The following is a 12,752-nucleotide window of genomic DNA, read 5'->3' on the forward strand; positions in this document are numbered from 1 at the left end:
ACGAATTCCAGCTTTTTGTCGCGTCCATTCTTTCGATTTACGTCGGAGCATAGCTCCTACAATATTAAGCGAAGTTAAAATTTCTTAAAATAGGCCCGAAGCTAGCACATCGTATAGTTACTTCCTTAAGCTTCTTGTGACATTTATTGTATGTAGGTATTGGGGAGGACTGTCTGCTCTTCTCTTTTACCAAGTCTTACCAGGTACGGTACCTACTACCAACTACTTAACCTACTGATGCCATAGTGATGGGTAAAATAGTGACAAGAGGCTTTGGCTTCGCCGGCTCATTGCGGCTTTGCAGTCGGGTACAAGTAGTTATTCATTGTGTCCATCGGTTTTTCACGAATATTTATTTTGAGTTTACCCGTTCACGAAGGAATTATTTTAACTCGTCAAATGGGTTTGATGAAGAAGTCAATTGAGTGAAAATTGTCCAACAACGCACTGGATTAATACACCGCCTAATTAACTGTGACGTTTCTAAGAACGTACAATTCAAAGTTGTTTTTAAAATGTTTTCTTGAATAAAATATTTAATTTAAAACACGAAAATGATTGACAGGGGGGGGGGGGGGGGGAGCCTGGAGTGCGTTTGCGGGTTTTCCCAAAATGTGGAGCTCGTGTGCAAGTTTCAGGCGTTCTGTTACAGGTGTTAGCTTGTGTTGATAACACCACCTAGTGTATGACTGTGGCATAACAATACTGTGCACATGTACTTCCGGAGTGACCTCCGGGCCGGGAGTGCCGGACGCGGAACATGGCTTGCTCGAACTACTAACGGCTCCGTGTCCTTTTATACGAGCGTCTCAAACATGGTGACAGAAGTGGCTTGATGCAAGTTACCCCATAGGCATAACGGACTCCTTCAAGCACCACCGCGTGTACAAAAGTGAGTACTGTGATCTCCCGCCGCAACGTGCTGTGCTGAAACGCCATGGGCATAGGCCTTGATCAACATGGCTGCCAACATTCCACCCCCGGACACGATGAAAATGAGTGGTGACTGGAGCAGTAATTGGGACAATTTTAGAGCTGAATTTGAGGATTATCTACTCGCAACCGGTCTGAATGAGAAGCCAAGGGAAGTGCAAGCGGCAACTCTGAGAAGGGTGATGGGCAGCGAATGTCGTCATGTTGATAAGCACAACTTGAATCTCAGAAAAGAAGACGACGGCCATACTAATTGCGTTGGAGACGTACTTCAAGCCGGCAAGAAACGTGATTTTTGAACGATACGTGTTCGGCAGCTGCAAGCAAGAAGAGGGAGAATCGATTGACAATTTTGTTTTGCGCCTGAGAGAGAAAGCGGCATCTTAGTCAGGGGGCCAGGAGCTGAACCTGGAAAGTGGTTCCAAAGTTTATTTCTCAGTGTTTTCATGTGATATAGGTATTGTACTCTATGAAACTGCATGATGGCATTCTCCCATCATTGAGCATTTTCATATAACAGGTTTTATACAAATGCGGCTATCGGGACGCAAAACCAAAACACTGGTTTTCGGGGTGTGGGGAAAATATAAATACCCTTATATCTTTACAAGCATTCAAGCTAGGGTCTTGATTGTTTGCATATGGGTGTATCTTGACCATACCTATTCGTGGGTCAAAGGTCATAGGTCAAAGGTCAAATATCTGGGTCAAACGTGTACAACACAACATTGTTTATACACTGATATATTTCTCATTATACCGAACCTGTATCCATTGTTATAAGGTCTCATGAGCTCAATACTGAATGAAGAAATGCTCGACTACATAATATTCAGGGGCGACGCCAGGGATTTTGGACCCCATGAAAAGATATCACAATGGGCCCATATGAAGCACGCGCGCACATTTTTCCCCCAACATTTTTGCCAGGAGGTTGAAACAATGCTTACATTTCTGCATACAGTATGGAATTCACTATTTGTTGCAAGACTGATACCCACACAAGAAATGTGCTAAAGGCCATCTTTTACAGTCTAAATGTAATTTTAATGGTAAGAATTACAACATATATTAACCTCTTCAATTAAAATAAATAAACATTATCATCTATAGAATGATATAACAAACAACAACAACAACAACAACATGCATTTTAAGGCCATTTTCCCTGCTGGAGCAGGGGTTAGCCTTGCAGTCCCCATGACAATCTTCTCCATTTTGCCCTATTTTCTGCATCTCTCCTTGTTAACCCCCTTGCCCGCATTTCTTCTTCCACCATCTTTAGCCAAGTCTTTCTCGGACTTCCCCGTCCTCTACTTCCTTCTACATTCATTTCCATCACTCTTCTCAACCAGTCACTTTCATCCTTCCTCAACACATGACCAAACCATCTCAACCTGTTCCTCTTCACAGCATCAATCACAGGCTCTATTCCCATCATCTTTCGCAATCATCATTTGTCTTCCTCTCTCTCAACGACACTCCGCACATCCACCGAACCATTCGCATTTCCACCCTTTCTAGCCTTCGTTGCTGCTCTACATTCATGACCCATGTCTCGCTCCCATAAATCATAACACTTCTCACACATGCAGCATACACCTTTCCCTTCAGCTTCAATGACACTCCCCTCATCAGCACGCCACTCAGTTCCCAAAACTTCTTCCATGCACATCTCACTCTAGCAACCGTTGCCGAGTCTGATCCACCTTCTCCATTCAGCATGTCTCTGAGGTAGCAAAATGTTTTCACACCTTCCAGCTTCACACCGTCTCCAAGATCCAACTCAACATTTCCTCCATCTGCAGCTCCCTCTGTGCACACCTTACATTTGAATGTAGCTGCCACACTGGTTAATGACCCTCTCAGACCACTACATTTTTGATGAACCCACTCGGCGCACATTGTACATTGAATGGAGTTCACTCCGACACCCTTCCTGCACACAGCACATGGCCACTTCCCAGTTCTTTCCACCTCACCACATGCTTTACCACTTGCCATCACCTTCGTCTTTCCTATATTCACCTTCAGACCTTTTGTCTCCATACATTCCTTCCACTTGTTCATCTTTTCCTTCAGTCCATCCATACTTTCCGCAATCAACACCAGATCATCTGCATACAACAACTCCCACGGTAAACCCTCCTTTACGTTCTGAGCCAGCACCTCCATCATAGCTACAAATAGTCGTGGACTTCGTACCGACCCCTGATACACTCCCACCTTCACCTCAAACTCACCACTGTTCCCGTCCTTCGTCCTTACAGCTGTGCGCGCTCTTTTGTACATTGCCATCACTACTCTGATCAACCATTCCTCCACTCCTAACTTCCTCAATGCCCATGTCAATACTTTGCGTGGAACCCTATCGAATGCTTTCTCCAGATCAACAAACCCAAGAAACAACTTCTTCTTCCTCTTCTCCATGTACTTCTGCAACTGCCTCACAATAATGAGCGCGTCTGTGAAATAACTATATAGTGATGTGATGTGATATAGAATGATATAACAAACAATATAATAAAATCAGCAGCCTAGTATACATACAAGTATATATACCAAGTGTAATGATCCAATATCCATAGCCATGCCATTTAGTTATCACTGGTCCTTGCTCACCCTTACACACCAAGAGCCCAGCACCGAGCCTTGTTGCTAGCAAAGTCACTGATCAAGGCTTTGAAGTCCAGCTTTCTAGCCAACTGACTTTCAATGGACAACATGGCAAGACTGCAAAGCCTGGTTAATAATTTAATATTGAGAATTTTTACCTAATGTTCTAATAAATTTTAGGGCCCCTGACAATGCAGGGCCCTTGGAATCATCCTAACTTTCCCCCCCTTACAGTGCCCCTGATAATATTTATTGAGTTCTTTATGATTTTATGTTCTAAGATTACATCAAATCTGGTTCCGTAAATGATCTGTATAATTATGGTGTACCTATTCATAGGTGACTAAACCACCAAAATTGTACATATTCTGTATTTGGTTTTAAAATCTTTCTTACATCATAAACATCATCAATCAGCAGTGTTATTGTAATCATCACCATCTTCCCCTTCATCACTTGTTTCATCATCACTATCAGGTGATATAGTATTCACTCTGTTGTGACATACTGATGCTGCGTCCTGTTGCTGACAGGCACAGAAGACTGAGCAAGTCATTCCTGCTTTGTTGCATCCACATCGAATACTTTCACATGGTGAGTCACTGGACAACGCAGCTAACCCCCGCTCTAGCAGGGTAAATGGCCTTAAAATGCATGTTGTTGTGTTGTGTTGGTGTGTCACTGGAGCAGCCACAACTGATGATCTTTTGCATGTATTCGGGGACCAGTTGACTTCCTGCAGGAACTGTAGTTGGGCAGAGCATATCCCCATCTTTGCTCCATCCATACTCTAACGGGTCTAACTTCTGAGGCTCAGACCTCAAGGCATTCTTCCACAAGAAAGTTTGGAGGTGTGCTCTTTTCAGATTTTCCTGGAAAGCAGCATGTTGGTGGGAGTGAACAGAGTTTTGGTATTGTGCTGCTCCCGTTGCCTATTCTGGTCTTCCATACCTTTGCTCTAGCCTCACGGAGAGTATGGCAGCTTTTCTGACGAAGTAGCAACAGCGAATTGAGTTGCCTGCTTCACTACTTCAGGCCAGGGGGCCTCAATTTCTCCAAGAAGACTCAGTGAGTGTTGTTTTATAGTGTTCAACATCTTCTTCTTCCCGATGCCAAAGCATCCTGCTACAGTATCACATCCAGATAAGGAGTGTCCTGCAAGCAGGTTTGGAATGAGGTCTGCATATTAGGCAGCGGTTGCCTTGACGTCGATGACACTTCTTCCATGTATAGGAGATTGCATTATAATTGGGATGTCAAGATTCTGATCCAGATAGTGGTGCAACAGAAGGGCCCACACATCTGTATCATCAGCCACCACAGCTACACCGGATGTCCCCTCTGAAGCTGCCATAAATGCCTGCTGCACTATAATATTGTCAGCTTCCTCATGACTGGTATACAGATCTCGTCTTTCTATGACAATGCCCTTCCTATAAATCTCGATAGTTTCCTCCTGTCCTGTTATCAAAAGTGTGTGCTCCTGTGTATGGTTCTGAACAAAGTCTTCATCTCTTTGCAAGTCCTCGCATATCAGTTTGATGAGCTGCTTCTTATTGCCTGTAACAGTCAATACTGCTTTCTGTGCGGGGATTGGTGTTGAGGGTGTCAACTGATACACCCTGCCAGTACCCCTGGCTAATCGTGTTGAATCTTTGGTGCTGAAGTCATTGTATCTATCAAAGACTAGATAGACATCACATTTGGAGAGCTTCTCTGCTATTTTGTGCTTGAAGGCATCAATGTAAGTCTGCACATTTCCAACAGCAGGCCAACCAGGTATCCAGAGAAGGGCACACCCATCAATGACAGTGACTTCTATTTCTTCATGGGCTACTCTTGATGACACCTCAATTTTCATGTTGCTGTTGTTGTTTTCAAGATGGATTTTGATGTGGATATCCGCATATCACCTTGTCTTGTTTACCTTTTAAACCAATATGGCGCCTGTGTACTGCATCATGGGTAATGTAACTCTTATATTGAGCTCTTTTGGGAGCTAAATATACTTTTCCTCAGGAAAGAAAAGGGATTTTATTGGGATTTTGTTTTTGAGGAATTCTTTGCAAATTTTCTTCAACAGTTTATCGACAAAATTTCACTGGGAGGGAGGACGTAGGAGAAGAGTGGGCACAATGACATGAAAAGAGTGTTTTATCGTTGATCATTCCACACACTAGATCTGACTATGATCCACACCTGAAGTATTCTCTGGTGAAAGACCCCCAGCTGTGTTATTGTCGTCCCAACTCTCCTCTTCGAGATTTTCAGGCTGGCCTATCACTCTTAGTAGTCCAATCACTGTCCAACTTGCTAAAAAAAAAATTCTGCATTTATTTTGTCTCGACCTTTTATGATGGTATCTCAAACATCCCCTCATAATCTCCTCTTTGCTTCTGTATAAGGTCCTGAATCCATCAGCTGCTCTTTAAAGTTTAATCAAGCCAGATACAGAACCAATATAGTTGGTCTCCACTGAACCCTCCTTTTTGAAACAATGTCCTTTTTCGGATGTGACCACCACAGTTGCACATACCAATTGAGGTAAGGCCTCAGTAAAGACCTACATAGTATATTTTGATTTACAATTTCTCAGAATCCTCGAGTCTCTCCAAGTTATTGTCTCCACCGTTTTAAGTTTGACCGACCTGAACCACGTCCTGGTGGAGCAGTCGCACTGTACATCAATAACTCAATTTCACGCTCTCTGTGTACAGTACTGCACCTCCACTTAACAAACCCCACGAGTACCTCTGGCTGCTACTTCCTCTCCGCTCCCAACTCAAATGTTAGGTGGATGTAATCCAAACAGTGACGACTCCATCTACATCTCTCTCAAACGTCATGGACCAAATTTTAACCACTTATCCCAACTCTACCTCATATGTGGTTATTTCATTTGTCACCATGCCAATTGGCTGGGTGTTGGTACCTCTCTCACCTGCCATGGCACTTCAGCAAAGGACTTCTGTGACTTCATGGGACTGACTCAATATGTGAACTTTCCAACCTGGATTTCTCCAAATGACAAATCCTCCCTTCTGAATTTGGTGATAACAAACTGCCCTGCAAATGTCTCCTGCTCTTTCTCAGCTCTAATTGATTCATCTGATCAAGTGCTTGTGAGAACCAAACTCTCTCTGGCTATTCTCAGAGATTCCTCAATGCCGACGAGTCTGGCAGTTCACTTAGGCAGATTATCAGGGACTACACAAGCAGCAATCTCACTTCAGGGCTGGTAGTACTATGTCTACCGCCCCTGATATTAACTCATCCTGGGAATTCTTCCACCGAAATCTGCTCTCTCATCTGCAGAAATTCGTCCCATCTTGTCTTCAGTTATCCTAACCTCTTTCCACCCATGGTACACTGAATCCTGTGGTGAGGCAGTTGCTCTTAAACAACTTGTCTTATCTTTCTAGAAAGCAAACTCAACCGATGGCAATGTCACATCATTCCATAAAGCCTGCAATAGATGTGCCCACTCTCAGGACAGCCAGAAAAGTCAAATCTGTCCAATCTCAAGATAAATTTTCAAACGTGTCTCTCTCCTCTAAAACCTGATAGTGCCTTGTTAAATCTGTCCCCCAACCTCTCGCAGTCTGCACCAATCCTACCCAGTTGTACCCAACGGCTCCTGGTCAATGTGTCTTTTGCACATGAGACGGTGCAGAAGTTTCTGGAAACCATGAATTCTGATTTCGCAACTGCACCAGACGGCATCAGCTCAAATGTCCTAAAAACAAGGTCCCTGCTGCTCTTGCACTTCCTCTCTTGCCCTTTTCACCCTATCATATATGCTAGGTCATCTTCCGTCTGCTTGTAAATCAGCCATCACTGCATTACATAACTAGAACAATGCATCTGTGTCGCCAATATGCCTCCGCATAATCCTACAACGGGTAGATGCCATCGTTCACTGTCCTAAAAATAAACAAGTTTGATTTGCATCTGTGCCTACGGCACCCAAGACCAACTCCACATATGGCTTACTGACTTTGTCTACTCTCATATGTAATGTGTGGCTCTCAACATAATCCTTTCATCTCCTCTTCTTGTCAAGGCTGGAGTGCCCAAGTCAGTGTTCTGGACCAAGTACTATTCCTAATCCTCATCAAAGATCTCTCTGACTCTGGAAAACCCTGTTTATCTATTTGCTGGCTCCACTCTCTGCATCCCTTATCCTTTAGATAGGCAGACAGCAGCCTCTTCCCTCTCTTTAGACCTTGACAAAAATCACAAACTGGTCAACCACTTGTTGTTGTTGTTGTTGTTGTTGTTGTTACACTCTCCCTCTTTTTGAAACCCCCATATCTACTTTCTTAACAATCCACTTGAGGAAGTTCAGTCACTCAAATTCCTTGGCCTCACTATCAGCCATGATCTTTCTTGGGCAAACCACATTTCAAAGTTGGCCTCCACCTCCAAAGCCAGTCGCTGACTGGGCATACTCCATTGTACAAAGTTCTTCTTTGGCACATCTGAGCTCCTATCAACCAACAAGGCCTTTGTCCACACCTTGCAGGGATACTGCTCTCCCCTCTGGGCTGATTCCCGTGCCTCACACCTCACTCAGGTTGAAGCCATGGAAACTAAGGCCTCAATGATTATTGGAATCTCCCATTTTGAAGCTGAACCCATGGGCCTATTCCATTGCAGACAGGTCGGTGGTCTTTCTCTCTTCTACCACATCCTTTCTAGTCTTGAACCCTCTGCCTTTTATGTGCTTTGCCAGGCAGCGTTGTGGTTGGAGGTGGCGCAGGCAGTGGTGGGGTTGGATCTTTCTCAATTGTAGCTGTTGTTTATGCAAGTTTTGTTATGACTTCCTGTAGTGGTTGGGCACTGTATTTGCATTCTTGCACTTCCACCATACCGTTTTGCCCGCGACGAGCGAAAGAACTGATCGGCTCCATTTTCGATGTTTTCTCTTTAATACCCGACCCTTAGATAGCGGTACGCTGAATCTCAATTTATTCTTGAACCTCTTGAAGTAACTTCAAGCAAATTATTGTATTGTGTGGATGCAAAATGTATCGTAGTCGGTTTTGTGTAAATCATATAGCAAGTTTGTTATGCTGCCATAAGTAACGACATGTACTGAATGGCTTGTATTTTTCCTTTTCAGTTTTGACGTGAATTAAAAACACGCTTTTGAAACCAAGACAAGTCTCGTGACCTCTGAGGATTATAGACATAAAGTGTGATAACCGCCACACTCAATTGTCACACCTTCCAACATTATGTCATCCATGTTGTCTTCATTGTTACCCATTGCCAGCAACTTCTGTTTCCTCTTTGCTACCTCCAAATCACATCACTAACGTTTTGCCCCACACGCCTCCTGCTCCCACGCTACTATCGCGTCGCCTCGTGCTCCAGCGGCAGTGTGTTCAGCAGGCGACCATGAGCTTTTTTGCCTTGAAGATGAGTTCTGGGAATGTGGTTGCTGGGAAGGGAAGCCTATTACATGGAGGCATCCTCACTGTAAAATGTTTATTTCTCGGCAGGGAAAACGATCAAAGGTATTCAGGGTTCATTCATTACAGGTCATGTCAGTCTTTTGGGACTGTCACTGGTAACATGCAACCCAGTGCTACCTTTCACATGGTCGGGTTGTCTGCGACTAAACCGACACCCTTGACTGGCTTTGCTAGTGGGGAGGGTGACTGTGACACCTTGCCAGAACCAAAAACAACACCTGGCAAAGGGCGGATGAGCTCCTGTAGGGAGCCAACGGCCATCCAGTAAGGAGATCTGTTTCCTAAAAAAAATAAAAATAAACGTGTCTCCTAAAAAACCACACATCTGGTTTGGACCTGTTCAAGTCATATCAAAGACTTCAAAAACGGTACATGCTGCTTCCTTGCTTGAAAAGTTAGAGCACGGGCAATCTTCATCGGTTAGGATCCATGGGGAGGAGGAAATGCCCCGATGAGTACGGTGAGAAAAGCTGCGCCATTGTTTTGCGGGGCAGAAGGTGGTGATCCCATTCCAGCAGCCAATGTGTCCTCAGAAGAGGATTATGAGGAGACTGTAGGAGGAGTAGAACCTTTTGTTGATCAGCAGTGACAATATGGCGTCAAAGACAACGCCAGATTGAAGAGAGAAGCATGTTTGAGGATGAACACGAATGCAGATACCCTGACAAAAAATTTGTGCAACTGGAATTACTGGAGGGAAGTTGGAGCCAGACTTAACAAATAGTAAAAAGAGCAATCAGAGATTGCAGACCCTCACCAGGATGTGTTTTTAGTGGTTTTTAAGGCTTTTGTGTTAAAACAAATATGACGGCAGAACCATGTGACCGATGACGTCATCATTATTTTTTTTTCTCCAACACTTTATCCATAGATGACACTCAAGAAATTTCATCTTGATCGGATGAAGTTTTGTACTTGTTGAATTATGACGTCATAATGGAGGAACCGATGATATCATAATTACAATATATTATTCCCCATGGGGAGTTCTTCACAATGAGCCATGTCTCAATTCTTTCCATGCAGTGCCTTCGGAGATATAGAAGTGCAAAGTTTTTCAGTTTTTCCAAGATGGCACCCGTACCACGTGACATCGTAATTATCATTAAAAGATTATTTATACAGGAGAAGGCTGTTTTTTGCACTATATATATATATATATATATATATATATATATATATATATATATATATATATACAGTGGAACCTTGACTTACGAGTGCCCCAACTTACGAGTTTTTCGAGATACGAGCCGTCGCTCGGGCGGTTTATTGCTTTGAGATGCGAGCCGAGATCCGAGTTACGAGCTTTCGCCACCCGGTCACGTGGTTATCTTGCCGTGCACGTACAGTACGTATCTCTGTCGTATAGCGCTGCATTTTTTTTTTCGCATTTTGGTTATTTCGAGTTCACGCCGCCAGGTGGGTTCTGGTCACGTGGTTATCTTGCCGTGCACGTACAGTACGTATCTCTGTCGTATAGCGCTGCATTTTTTTTTTCGCATTTTGGTTATTTCGAGTTCACGCCGCCAGGTGGGTTCTGGTCACGTGGTTATCTTGCCGTGCACGTACAGTACGTATCTCTGTCGTACAGCGCTGCATTTTTTTTTTCGCATTTTGGTTATTTCGGAAAATTTCTTGGTTTTAACCATGGGGCCTAAGAAAGTGAGTGGCAAGTGCAGTGCTGAGAAGAAGAAGAGGATGATGTGCTTGGATATAAAACACGCAATCGTCGAAAAACATGAGCGAGGTGTCGAGGAGGACGTATATAACGGCAGAGGAAAAGAGCATGCCAGGCCACAACTTGTTCAGAATGCCGGCGATAGCTCGCCTTCTCTTTGTGGAAAACACGGTGAGATCCTTAACATCCAACAACTAATGGGACGCAAACGGGGCGCCCAGTTTAGCGGTACACACATTGATGAATCACCCTGCCGGTGATTCACCCATGACAGGTTATAGCTGGGTCGGGATTCAAACCCAGGCTGGACAGTTTAGACTTTAGAGTCAAGTGTGCGTACCTCCAGTCCAGGCCATCCTGCCAACTTGTATGCTGCATACAGGTGAAATATAAAGCGCGAGATATTTTTATATATACTGTATATTTTAAAAAAAATTGGTGTGGTTTTTGGCGGGCTGGAATGGATTAATAGCATTTCAATGCATTTCAATGGGGAAATTTGATTTGAGATACGAGCAATTTGAGTTACGAGCTCGGTCACGGAACGAATTAAACTCGTAAGTCAAGGTTCCACTGTATATATATATATATATATATATATATATATATATATATATATATATATATATATATATATATATATATATATATATATATACTGAAACGCAAAAGAAACTTACCACCTTTGAAACCTTTAAATATCAACAATAACACTGCGTGTAGTAAATGTGTGAACTTATTTGTGGACAATAGTGTCCTCACTGTCAGACAAAACGGTCACGGATGGTCACTTGAACCTTCAATGGTCACTTCATAGCACAGCTGTTGAACAGCCGTTTTGACTGTCAGTGATTAGCCAAGAGGTACGGGATGATTTTAATGAGCTGCACGTGATGTCTTGATATTGGCTTTAAAAAGGCCAGTGCAAAATGGGCATTTTGACCGAAAAATTTGACCATTTTGACCAACTTCAAAAAGACCGAAAACACAAAAGAAACTTACCACCTTTGAAACCTTTAAATATCAACAATAACACTGCGTATAGTAAATGTGTGAACTTATTTGTGGACAATAGTGTCCTCACTGTCAGACAAAACGGTCACGGATGGTCACTTGAACCTTCAATGGTCACTTCATAGCACAGCTGTTGAACAGCCGTTTTGACTGTCAGTGATTAGCCAAGGGGTACGGGATGATTTTAATGAGCTGCACGTGATGTCTTGATATTGGCTTTAAAAAGGCCAGTGCAAAATGGGCATTTCAATCAACATGCCACGATTGTCAAGGGATCAACGGCAGCGTGCCCTGGGCATGCTGCAAGGTGGACTGAGCTACCGTGAGGTGGCACGTCGCCTTGGCTGTTCACACCAGACGATATCGGCCCTGGTGGACAGAGACACCCTCCACAACTCTGCAGATGACAGACCTCGATCAGGGAGGCCAAGAGTCACCACTGCAAGGCAGGACAGGCAGATGGTCTGAAGTCACCTGCGGGATTGATTCCGTCCAGCATCCCGCACTGCGGCAGAAACTCCGGGGCGTGCAAACCCACGGATCTCCAATGATACTGCACGAAGACGACTGCATGACTATGGTCTGACTGCCAGAAGACCATACAGAGGCCCCGTGATGACGGTTGCCCATCGCCGCAACCGTCAGAGATGGTGCCAGCAGCATCAGCGGTGGACCTTGGCGCAGTGGAACGAGGTCGCTTTCAGCGATGAGTCAAGGTTCTGTGTGGACAGTCCTGATGGGCGTGAGCCGTGAGTGTGTCTGGAGAAGAACTGGCGAGCGATATGCCGATTGTTGCGTGCGTCAAGCCAACAGGTGGGGTGGCCCAAGTGTGATGGTGTGGGCAGCCATATCAGGCCGGTACAGGACGCCACTGGTGGTTGTGGATGGGAATCTTAACGCCCAGCGGTATGTGGATAACATCCTGCGACCTCATCTGCTGCCATTCCTGCTAGACCACCCAGAACTGAGAACCTTTCAGCATGACAACGCTCGTCCCCATGCTGCTCGCTTTACCACTGCATTTCTCC

At 44.3% G+C, this 12,752-nt stretch overlaps 1 long non-coding RNA gene across 1 annotated transcript in view; it reads left to right on the top strand.

The window, feature by feature from the left end:
• Window positions 1–657: 657 nt before the first annotated feature.
• Window positions 658–12,752, top strand: part of LOC137434119 (uncharacterized) — a 26,171-nt gene continuing 14,076 nt past the window's right edge. The window contains exons 1-2 of the long non-coding RNA XR_010985792.2: window positions 658–892; window positions 4,083–4,143. This is a non-coding gene — a long non-coding RNA (uncharacterized LOC137434119). The remainder of the gene's footprint in view (window positions 893–4,082; window positions 4,144–12,752) is intronic.

The sequence above is a fragment of the Myxine glutinosa genome, chromosome 1 (assembly GCF_964187855.1).
Source record: "Myxine glutinosa chromosome 1, kmMyxGlut1.1, whole genome shotgun sequence".
NCBI lineage: Eukaryota > Metazoa > Chordata > Myxini > Myxiniformes > Myxinidae > Myxine > Myxine glutinosa.